The following is an 11,259-nucleotide window of genomic DNA, read 5'->3' on the forward strand; positions in this document are numbered from 1 at the left end:
GTGTACATTTTCAATGTTTAGGATTTTGTGAAATTTTGATTTCAGAAAGCAATAAGGATTAAAATGATTTTTTAAATTCAAGCTATGGTTGTATATGATGGTCTAACAAAAAAAAGGCTGTGTGAAACTGTATGACTCATACAATCAGAAGATACCATGAATATGGGATAATTCACACCTGCAGGTATAGCACTTGATCTGTTGCTACTTAATGACTCTGCCCAATGTGTGGACTGTCTGCACTGAATAATGATGTTTTGCTTTATTACATTTATATTCTGCCTTGTTCCATGGAACCCAAGGCAGATTACATATGGTTTCCAGCTGGCCTCTCATCCAGGCACCGACCAGACCCAGACCTGCTTAACTGCAGCAAGGTGGCAGCCTTATGTGCCTTCAAGCCATACTCTAGTCATCAGTCACTATGAAAATTATATTTGTGGTGATAAATCTACAATGGATTATTCAGACAATGAGTAATCATATGATTGGGTAAAATGACCCTTTGTGTTACAGCAGCTGCATAATTGCATTGGCGGGTTTTTGGGTGCATGGATCTGAGTTAAGATTTGAATACCGGGGAAATGTGGATTCTGTGTTACATGCCACTGAAGTTTTACATAACATGGGAAGTGGCTGGTGCTTGAAAGGTTATTTCTTAAAAAATATAATGTGCCAGCACATGCACCTGGAGAATACAGGTTAGTAGAGATGGCAATAATAATAATAATAATAATAATAATAATAATAATAATAATAATTTATTTATACCCTGCCCACCTGGCTGGGTTTCCCCAGCCACTCTGGGCAGCTTCCAACCGAATATTAAAAACAATACAGTGTTAGATATTAATAACTTTCCTAAACAGAGCTGCCTTCAGTTGTCTTTTAAAAGTAAAATGGTTGTTTATTGCCTTGACATCTGCTGGGATGGCATTCCACAGGGCAGACGCCACCACCAAGAAGGCCCTCTACCTGGTTCCCTGTAACCTCACTTCTCGCAGCGAGGGAACCGCCAGAAGGTCCTCGGCGCTGGACCTCAGTGTCTGGGCTGGATGATGGGGGTGGAGACGCTCCTTCAGGTATACAGTCTCTCAATTAAGGTATACAATCTCTCATTAAGTTGCATGGGGTGAAGAAGAGACTGGGAGCTGTTTTTTTCTTCCCTTGTCTCCATGTACAGCTTTTCTCCTCTTTGCTTTGCCATGCTACCAGCTGAGATTTTAACCTGCTGCTGCTGCTGCTGCTGCTGTCTTTGAACTTCTAACCCTGTTAATATTCTGACTACATATAATGGTGGATCAAAAATGTTGGTGGTAGGGAAGAGGTAAGGCATAGGAAAGGGGTGTTGAATATAAGCAGGGAGAAGCAAATGGGCAACAAAGTTTGGAAACATATTTTGAGGTTCTCCAGAGAGAACCCACTCAAGCAACCTAATTCAAGACATTTTATTTCTCACACAAATCTGCAAACAAAATCCTTTGCAAGAGACCACCCTAGCTGCTGTCCAGATTTGAGTCGTCTGAAATTAGAACATTGCACCAGCAGAATCCATCCCTTTAACTTACCCTTGTTTCTAGCTCTGTATAGGTTCCTCAACTCTTCTATGTATGAAATAACCTTTGAGCTTAATGCCACATGAAACAAACACTGCTTTTCAGGCTCTACAAACTCTGAAGGTCATGAATGCAGGCTACAAATCAGGAGGAATAAAAATCGCCCTACAGTAGAAGTCAAAGATAACTTAATCCTTGACAGTGAATTTCTTGAATTAAATAGAAGGCAGACAAATGACCTCTCTACCTTTTTGCACAGCTGACAAAAGGCAGGCTTTCGACCACTGACCAAACTACCCTAACTTCTGGAAACTGAAGCAAAATTTTATGTTAGAAGAAGAATAAAACCAGTCTTAGCATTTCTGGGGCAGGAGAAGTGTAAGCAGTTAATTAGCTCATAGGATACTCTTTTTCTTTCCTTATAGGTATTCAAATCAGTTAATTGTTGAGATATGAAGCAATTTTGTTTATACCAGTATTTTTGCAGTGCAGCTGAAGCAGAACACTCAAGCACACGCCTGCCTATTTACATCGCCATTGCATTATGATACCCGTGAAGCAGTGTACCCTGGCATTTATTTAAAGTGAGGATGGGAAACCTGTGTTTCTCCAATTGTTGCTAGACTCCAATTCCCATCAGCCTCAGCCAGTGTAGCCAGCTGTCAGGGATGATGGGAATTGTAGCTATCCTGATGTTGTTGGACAAGTTCCCCACCCTTTGCTTAAAGGGAGGAATTGGTGATTGTGAAGGAACAAGTGTGATCTGCAACAAATCTACCATGTACAATGGTACCTCGGGTTAAGTACTTAATTTGTTCCAGAGGTCCGTTCTTAACCTGAAACTGTTGTTAACCTGAAGCACCACTTTAGCTAATGGGGCCTCCCGCTGCCGCCGCACGATTTCTGTTCTCATCCTGAAGCAAAGTTCTTAACCCGAGGTATTATTTCTGGGTTAGCGGAGTCTGTAACCTGAAGCGTATGTAACCCGAGGTACCACTGTATTCTCTTTTTTAAAAAAATAATTTTTATTAAGTTTCATCTTACCGAATTAAACACATCAAACCAATTAATCCAAATTATAACAATACAAATCATATAATCCAATTATTTTCCAAATTATAAATTTTTGTGGGGGGTACCCATGCTTCTTGATCGGCAGGAGTCCAATCCTCGAATATTTGTGCTGCTTTCATATTAAGAATGATATTTCCAGTCCCCTGAGGTACCACTGTATTCTCAACCACCTATCAGGAGTGTTGTTGTAGGTGCCAGTCAGTCAGTTATGCCCTCTTGCCTGAATGCTGCATTCCACCACCATCTCAGGGTTTTTTCTCTAGCTGACACTGAACATCTCATGACTATTGAGCATGCTCAGTCCTCATTGCCCTTGCCTCTCTCCATCTGGCTTGGGGAGGGGCTTGACAGGCTCCACAAGGACTGTGGCTGCTGCTCAGCAGAGAGGGCTTCTCTTTTAAATTGTTTTTAATTTTTATCTGTGTTGTTTTAAATGAGACCATCTTGGCTGTGAGCCCTGCACTCTGCCTTGCTGGCCTTTTCCCATCTGGCCTAGGAGAGCGGAGTGCTGACTGACTCCAGCTACAAAAACTGAGGCTGTTGAACAGATTCTTGGGCTAGTGGATTGTTGAGAGAGCTTGTTGCTGTTACTGATATTATTGTTGTATCTTTAGTTTTAGATCTTATGAGTTACGTGGAAATTGTTTTCATTTGGTTGTGTACTTTTTGATGTGTTTTATTTATTGTTTATGACTTCTGTTATGTTTGTAATTATGTAATTCTTATGTTGTAAGCCGCCTTGAGCATAGTTTCAACTATGGAAAGGCAGCATACAAATAAAATTATGGTCGTGGTGTTTGGGCTGGGGGCTTTTTTGTTTTTAGTGGGGGGCTCCTTATGTTTCCTCAAGCATGCGGATACCTCCACCTTTTTCCCAGCAGCCTCATTGGGCTCCAATCCTGAGGGAGTGTTGCTAGTGCAATGCAGCTACCGAAAATTAAGAATCACAGCAGACATTTCTGAGTAAATACACTAGGTTTGAAAACAGAATTCCTCCTACAAATTATACACAAATTTAGGGGGCATTGAATATTGCAGTTGTCTAGCAACCATGTCACAAGTTTCTCAACCATGTCCAGCTTGCTTTCAACTGGAGCAAAAGGTAAGAAAGTGATTGGGGAGCCCAAATGTCTAGAGCAAGAATGCAGAACCTGTGGTACTCCTGATGTTGTTGGGACTTCCAACTAGAGGTGGAAGGATCTGTTAATCTCAGTTCTCTCAGTTTCTCATTTTTCCAATCTTAGGTCCAGTTTACATTTTGTGGTGATTTAAAATAATAATAATAATAATCCTAATTTCAATGTGAATTTCTCCCAATAAACAATTTTTAAGGTGCAGTTTTGACAAATGTACACATTTTTGCAAGGGATTTCCCTTAATATAACACACATTTGTATGCTGCTTTTGTGAATAACTTCATTTTTATGCCCAGTTCCCCTAATATATTTACATTTTTGTAAGCATTGTTTGCTTCAAGAACAACATTGGAAAATTAGGATAAGTGCAAATTAGGATACATGTGTTTCAGTTTGCATGTTATTTTGGAAAATGCAAACATGATATATTAGATACGGCTTTAAATGCATACTGAATTGAATTTCTCCTCCATACCTATTCCCAACAAGTTCTGGTGTATCCATTGCAGTGTCTGGGGAAAAGAGTATTGTGCTTGACCCTAGGTATGTTCAGTGGCTACTTTGTCCCTATTCTAGACATGATGACCAACAAAGAAAAGCAAGCCAGCTCTGAAATGAAATAAAGATTGTTGATTGCTTTTTCCTATCAAAGGTATGGAGCAAGGAGCTGAACCTGTCTACTGCAGAAGACAGCTGTAACTTTTCCATCAACTTCAAAAGACCAAGAGTTTCCCTGCAATGTCCAAGTTAATTTTCTGTAGTCAATCTGCAGCCTTGGATATTCGATTTTCTTGGTAGTGACAAGCAATATTAGTGCTGCAGAGTTTCTGCTCTTTCGTGTCCTAGAGATCAAAGAAGAAAGTTTTTAACAATTGGAGTCTGCAGAGTGGAGAGAGAGAAAGAAAGAAAGAGAGAGAGATTTTGCAAGCAGAACAGAGCAGTGAAACAATTTGGGCTGACACGTCAGTCGAGCCATGATGAGATGCAGCTCTGTGTCTTCTTTTCATCAGGCCCAGATGGTGTAACATCTCTGTGGGATGAGGACATTGCTAAGATGAATACATAGATAACAGCAAGTTGGTCAAGGGAGAGGTGATAGTAGCACGTTTCGGAAAGATGACAAAATGCCCCATTTGGCTCTTTTTCTTCAAGAGGCATGTGATGTGGACTCTTTTCAGATCTTCAGTAGCTTCTGGGAACAGAATGTACTGAAAGCACGATCTTAAAGTTTGGCCGGACATTTGCAGCTACAGGCCATTAGGAAGGCATTTAGAATGCTGTTTTGAATCTTTTTTGACTGATCTCAAAATGCTGGTGAAGTTGTATTCACCTGACCCAAGTAACTTTTGTCAAACTATGTGGAAATTTAATAGCTTGGTGCCAGACTCAACAGACCACCCTTCTTCCCAACACCCAATTTCACCCGAGTTACGTTAAACTACTTTGGCTGGTTATAAGAATTTTGACTGCAGATGTGTGGGGTTGCTACTTAGCAATGTAATTTGGTGATTACAATTGCAATGTTATTTTCTGCTTATTTGTAGTTTGAGCCATATTAACTCTCCTCCCTGTAAGCTTTTTGGCATTGTTCAGAGGGGGAGATATTTGCTCACAATTCGCTTCTAAATATAACAATGGACTGGCTTTGAGAAATCCACTAAAATCCTTGAAAATAGTAAGCAGTGTAACAGCTCATCAGTTTTCAGTTCCATGACTGACATAGGTCACCATGTGAACGATTGTTGTGTAACTGGGGGGGGGGTGAACTTTTCTGCATAATGTGGGGTGTCAGTCCACAGTTCTTAATGTTCCAACATATGGTGAGATCCACAACTTGCCATATTTTATTCAGCCTGTTTTTTAAAGGTACCTTCTGGTATCTGGCAAGCTGCAATCTTACTGTGCACCAGAACTTAGAATAGTTCTTTACTGTTCCTCAGTTGCCTGGAAAAGGCAGCTTGTCGAGAGTACATTGCAAGAAAAGGGCTTTTTTTCCTTCATAAATTGTGCATTGCCTTACTGAAGGGATAGGATTCCCACACACACAAACACATATTGTTCCAACTTCCCTTTCTCACAGATTCAAGACTAAATTTGGACTCAAAAGGTCTCAAAGTGGGTTAGATATTAGCTACCAGAGAAAAGTGATCTCACCTACAACATTTTTGAACCAACAGACAGCAGAATTAAAAAGAGGTAGCTGTGCATTAGGAGAAGCCTTTGGTTCTTCAAGTGGCTTCCCCCATTACTCTTAACAGAATCCAATTTGTTGTCTGTTACACAGAGCCTGCAGCCCCCGACACAGTACTGTGTGTCAAAGCCAGAGCACTGAAGCATCTCAACTCTTACAACATCTTATGCTTCCAACACTGGCTTTATAGGAACAAAAATAAAATTTCCATTATTTCTCAGCTAAGAGCCCAAATTTCTGTAGTTTTGAGTCCACCACCTATTATAGATAAAAATATTCGAACTGAAGGACATCAGTAGTAATGCAATTGCCTTGCAAACTTCCCCATCTCTCTCTCTCTCTCTCTCTCTCTCTCTCTCTCTCTCTCTCTCTGTGTGTGTGTGTGTGTGTGTTTCTATCACTTTTTCATTAAGCATAATTGATTCTTTGCTTTCCAAACTATGTATGTATATCCGTTGCAATGCTAATTAGAGAAACTGTGATTATTTCAAAGTCAAACCAGTTTTGCTGCCCAGGGGTCTAATCTAAATAGAGAATTATTCATTTCTAATGATATGGCCCACTACATATAGAGTTTAATTTGAAACAGAAACCTGGGTTGAAAACCTATCTTTACCATCACATAGTACAGCCTCTTGTGTTTTGGCCTCAGTTCCCAATCTATAAAATGGGGATTATTATGACCTACCTTAGAGGACAAACCAAATAAAGCCTTTAATGCACTTTTGCAAATTAAAAGTGGTATCTAAATAAGAAACAGGGACAGTAGGTGTTCATCCAGGCCTTCAATATATTTGATTACAAAACTCAAATGAACAGCTTCTCTCATAAATAATTTCACCACTTTCTCCCCTCCAAGCACAGTTAGAATTAATAAATCTAGAGTGAGAAAAGCCCCAAACTTTTTTCAATCAACATTAACATATATATAGATTTCAGGATGGCTCAGTCACACACTTACAGTACTGCCAGCCATCTGTCACGAGCATTATTAGGTTCTGCGTACTGAAGGACATGACACAGAGTTGTTGCTACCAGCAGAGATGTGATCTGTCAGAACTGGGTCACATCCAACTAAACCATTACTCAACCCTGGGAAGAACAAGCATATGGGGTTGTTACTTTACCTGCTGGAGGAGTGCCATGTCTGCATGTCACATTAGATTGCAACCCTAATGAATTAGAACTTGTTTGCCAGAGTGTTGTGAGGCCATAAGAAGAATCCTACCGGATCAGAACAAAGGTCCATCTAGTCAAGTACTCTGTTTCCAACACTTATCACAGACTATTGCTCACAGGTTTGGAATTAACAAGACCCAGGACCTTGCCCAAGATAGTGTTAATTTGATCAGTTTATGAGAAACATACCTGGCTTTGACTTAGCTTTCTGTACAGGGATTAAGGAGAATTCTAAACTGCTAGTCCTGATTTGCTTTTGGATTAGAATATTGTATCTTCTCTGAGGTGTTCCTTCTTCTAGGTGGGTACTGCTTTGGTTGTCTGATTTAAGTGAGCCCCGATGGCCAAATGTTTGTTTGTTTACTCTTTCATCACCACTTTAGCAGAAGGACCAGAGTGGACACGGAAGATGCTATCAAGATACAGGGATGTGTCTGAAAGGTCCACCTTGGCAGAGGAGCAGGGGGATAGCAGGACATTCACGAGGCATTCACAATTCGTGAACAGGGCTGCTATCCAAAAGTCTTAAGAGTTGCAGCTCCCTCAGGGAAGCACAGGGAATGGCAGTCCAGAGGAGGGCTTTCTCTGTGGTGGCCCCTCAATTGTGGAACAGAGATGTGTCTACTATTTGACAGAAGACACACCTCTTTACCCTGGCCTTTGGCACTCAAATGTATTTCTTTCATGGAGGCCACCTTCTTTGCTGAATTTATATTGTTCTGTTCCATTTGTGGTGGCTTTACCTGGTTTTATATTTTTATATTCTTTTGTCGTAATGCGCCCTGAAATCTTAAGGTGAAGGCAATGGTGGCTGGTGCCCCATGGGAATGGTGAGGCAGAAAACAAGTAATCTCAAAATAGGTAGAGCCAGTGACAAGCAGAGCCAACTCTTTCTAATTTTGTCTCTATTCTCCTCCCTGCCGAGTTCTACAAAAGCAACTGAAACAAACCAGGAAGAGGAACAACAACCTTTTTGGATGGTTGTAACACAGGTAGGTTGAAGAGGGTATTTTTTCCTAATGGGCCAGCTTCCACAGGGTGAAGGGTGGGGAAGAAATCTTAATAAGTAATAAATGCAAGAACTAGCAGATTTGCAGGTGGCTCAGATGAGGGACCTACCTCACACTTTATGAGGACTGTGTGCAGTTCATCACATGTACCTCAGGGATGAGCTAATTTTGACAGGGCAACATCTTGTGGTGGGGGGTTAGATCCACCACCTCAACACAGTTGCTAACTGATGGATGCATGCCATGTCCTTTAAATGTGGCATGTTTATGAGAAAATCTCTGAGGTTTTTAATGTTCTCATTTCCCCACCCCTACCCTGAAAAATAGTATTTTCCCCATATATCCTCCATCATTTGTATATATGTATGGTGATCACCATTCCTCGCATCCCTACAGTGGAGTGGAATCGCACTATATCCCGGGCATTGCGGAGGAGACAAACAGTGAACAGGCTGCCAGTATAGTTGCTGCTGCTGCTGCTGCTGCTGCCACCAGTTTCAAGAGCAGGAGCAGGGGGTGCTTTTGGAAATAATAATAATAATTTTTATTCATTCATTCATTCATACCTCACCCATCTGGCTGGGTTTCCCCGGCCACTCTGGGCGGTTTCCAGCAAAATATTTAAATACAATAGTCCATCAGATATTAAAAGCTTCCCTAAATAGGGAAGCTTCCCTTAAAAAGACTGAAGTTGTGCTGTTGGTGGTGCTTGTGGTGAGCCCCACCACTGAGAATCTGTTGGAGAATTTCTCCTCCCCCTGGATAAATTTGGTGAAATGATCCCCCAATTTTGCCATCCACAAATAGGGCACAAGTTTTCAAGAGGCCATTTGTGCAAAGTTTTAGTTTAATACAGTGTTAGCTTTCCTGGTTACTTCTGTCCCATTTTCAGGCTGCAGTGCTTGTTGCACTGCGGAACTGTGGCTTACATTTCATTCACAAAAGTGGGCGTGGTGTGACACAGCATCAAACATCATTGGACAATGTCACTGCTCATCCACACTTCTGTCCCACCCCCCACGATTCACCAATGGAAACAGCAGGAAAGAAATCTGCCACTGCAGATTCTGAAATTTTACTCCAATTTTCTGGGTTAATGGTGTTGCAAACATTTTTTTCTCTGGAAACAAATAACACAAATGAGATCTAAACTTCTGCTTGGTTTTTAAATAATGTGAGAGCTCAAATTGCTGTGTGAATGTAACCTTGGTAGTGCCCACCTTCCTCTTCACAAATTAATTTCATAACCATAAATGTTTAATTCTGGGATTGCCTTATATTTTATCCCGTTTCTAGAGAAAACATCGTTCTGACATTGTTGTCAACATTTATTGTGCTTGTTTCTAATAAATATATGATGATTCAGTAACTCATATTTTTTAATATACTGAATAAATCCATTTGTCCTAGGTGACACACATTTTTCAAAGTAGCCACAGGTGGGGTAAGTTAAGTGAGGGTAAAAGTGAATGGGGGAAAAAAATCTAATGGCATTATGCCTAGAAGTGAAATACCCATCAGTTGTATTATGGATCCAACTGAGACAAACTTGCTGAACGTTCAGGATGTTTCTGAAATAATCTTGGATTAATGATGCTTAGATATCATTCCACATTCATACGAAATGGAAAATATTTCATTTTCCATGCAGACAAAAGGAGTACAAAGACTAGTTGAAAACATGACAGGAGTGGTGCAGAAAGGTGGGCTTTTTTTAGAAGAAGAAGAAAATCTTTGGTCTCCCTTTTGCTTAATTGGTTTTATTTTTCCTGAGCAATATAAAACAGCTTGGACTTTTTGATCAACCAAATATCCTTCATCACTTTAAAGAGCTTTTTATAAAACCACACATCTGAATATTTCTCTGAGAGAAATATTTTTTGAATCTAGAAACAGTTCTGCAGAAAGATATTTTCATCAAAAATGTAAAACCTTATAAAAAATTCAAATGTTTTGGTGCAGTAGAGGCCCTCGACTGGAATAATGCCATCCAATGTATATACAGCGTGGTTTTATTTCTAGGTGAGTTTTTCCTTCCTTTCTTTCACAGTGAAACTGATCTCAAAGGTGCCTAACTTCTATGGCTCTCAGAAAGAGCTACGGTAATAATTATTCTGATCTGTCATCACCTTGCCAGATCATGATATTTCAGGTTTCTTGTTTTGAGTAAATTTAATTCCTTATCTTTGCAGCTTCATAAAACAGAAACCCATTTTGAACAATAAAGCATAAATAATGTATTTCTATTTTTGAATGTGTTCTTGGATATGATTGCAATTTATGAGAAAAGCAACTATAATTATGAATGCAAATGATTTCACAGTTATTGCAACAGATTTTGTTTATATATGTTAAACTGTCTTGAAAGATAGCCTGCTTTCATGAGAAAAACCTAGTTTTTTATGTTGAGACAACACTTAGAGTAACAACTATGGAAACTAGGACAATTGCTATAGTGTGAATCAAAATGTGTTAGTTTGAGTCTTTTAGACTGGTATATCTCCAGCATTAAACAGTGTAACTTGGCAACTCACAAAAACGCTGGCTATATGGGGGCCTATAGTCCTCTAAAATAAAATTCTAACTAGCTACGTGTAGAGTCTAAATCATCAAGCTCAAAAATAGATTACAAACTGAGGAACTAATAATAATTAAAACATAAAACATCAAGCATTAAAAACTTCCTGATACAGACCTGCCTTCAGATGTATTCTAAAAGTTGTGCAATTCTTTATCTCCTTGACATCTGAAGTGAGGGCATTCCACAGTGAGGGTGCCACTACTGAGAATTATGACCCGTTAGGCCCTTTAGCCATAAAATCCTTCCCTATAATCTCTAAATGGTCTGCATCCAGATCCAGTGTTCTTTAGAGAATACCATCTACTCCTAGAGCCCCCTATATCTGTCATTCACTGCTTTTAATCCCATCATTTAGAGATCCATTTTGTAAGGGCACTGAGCAGAGCCTTCTCAGTGGTGGCACTGCAGATGCAGAATGATCTCACTGGAGAGGCCTTCCATGAAACATCTTTCAACAGTGCAAAAACTTAGTTGGGTACTACCCATAGAAAGTATCTCTGCCATCTTCCTGTGCCATATGATTCCTGAATAT

The sequence above is a fragment of the Podarcis raffonei genome, chromosome 12 (genome assembly GCF_027172205.1).
Source record: "Podarcis raffonei isolate rPodRaf1 chromosome 12, rPodRaf1.pri, whole genome shotgun sequence".
Lineage (NCBI taxonomy): Eukaryota > Metazoa > Chordata > Lepidosauria > Squamata > Lacertidae > Podarcis > Podarcis raffonei.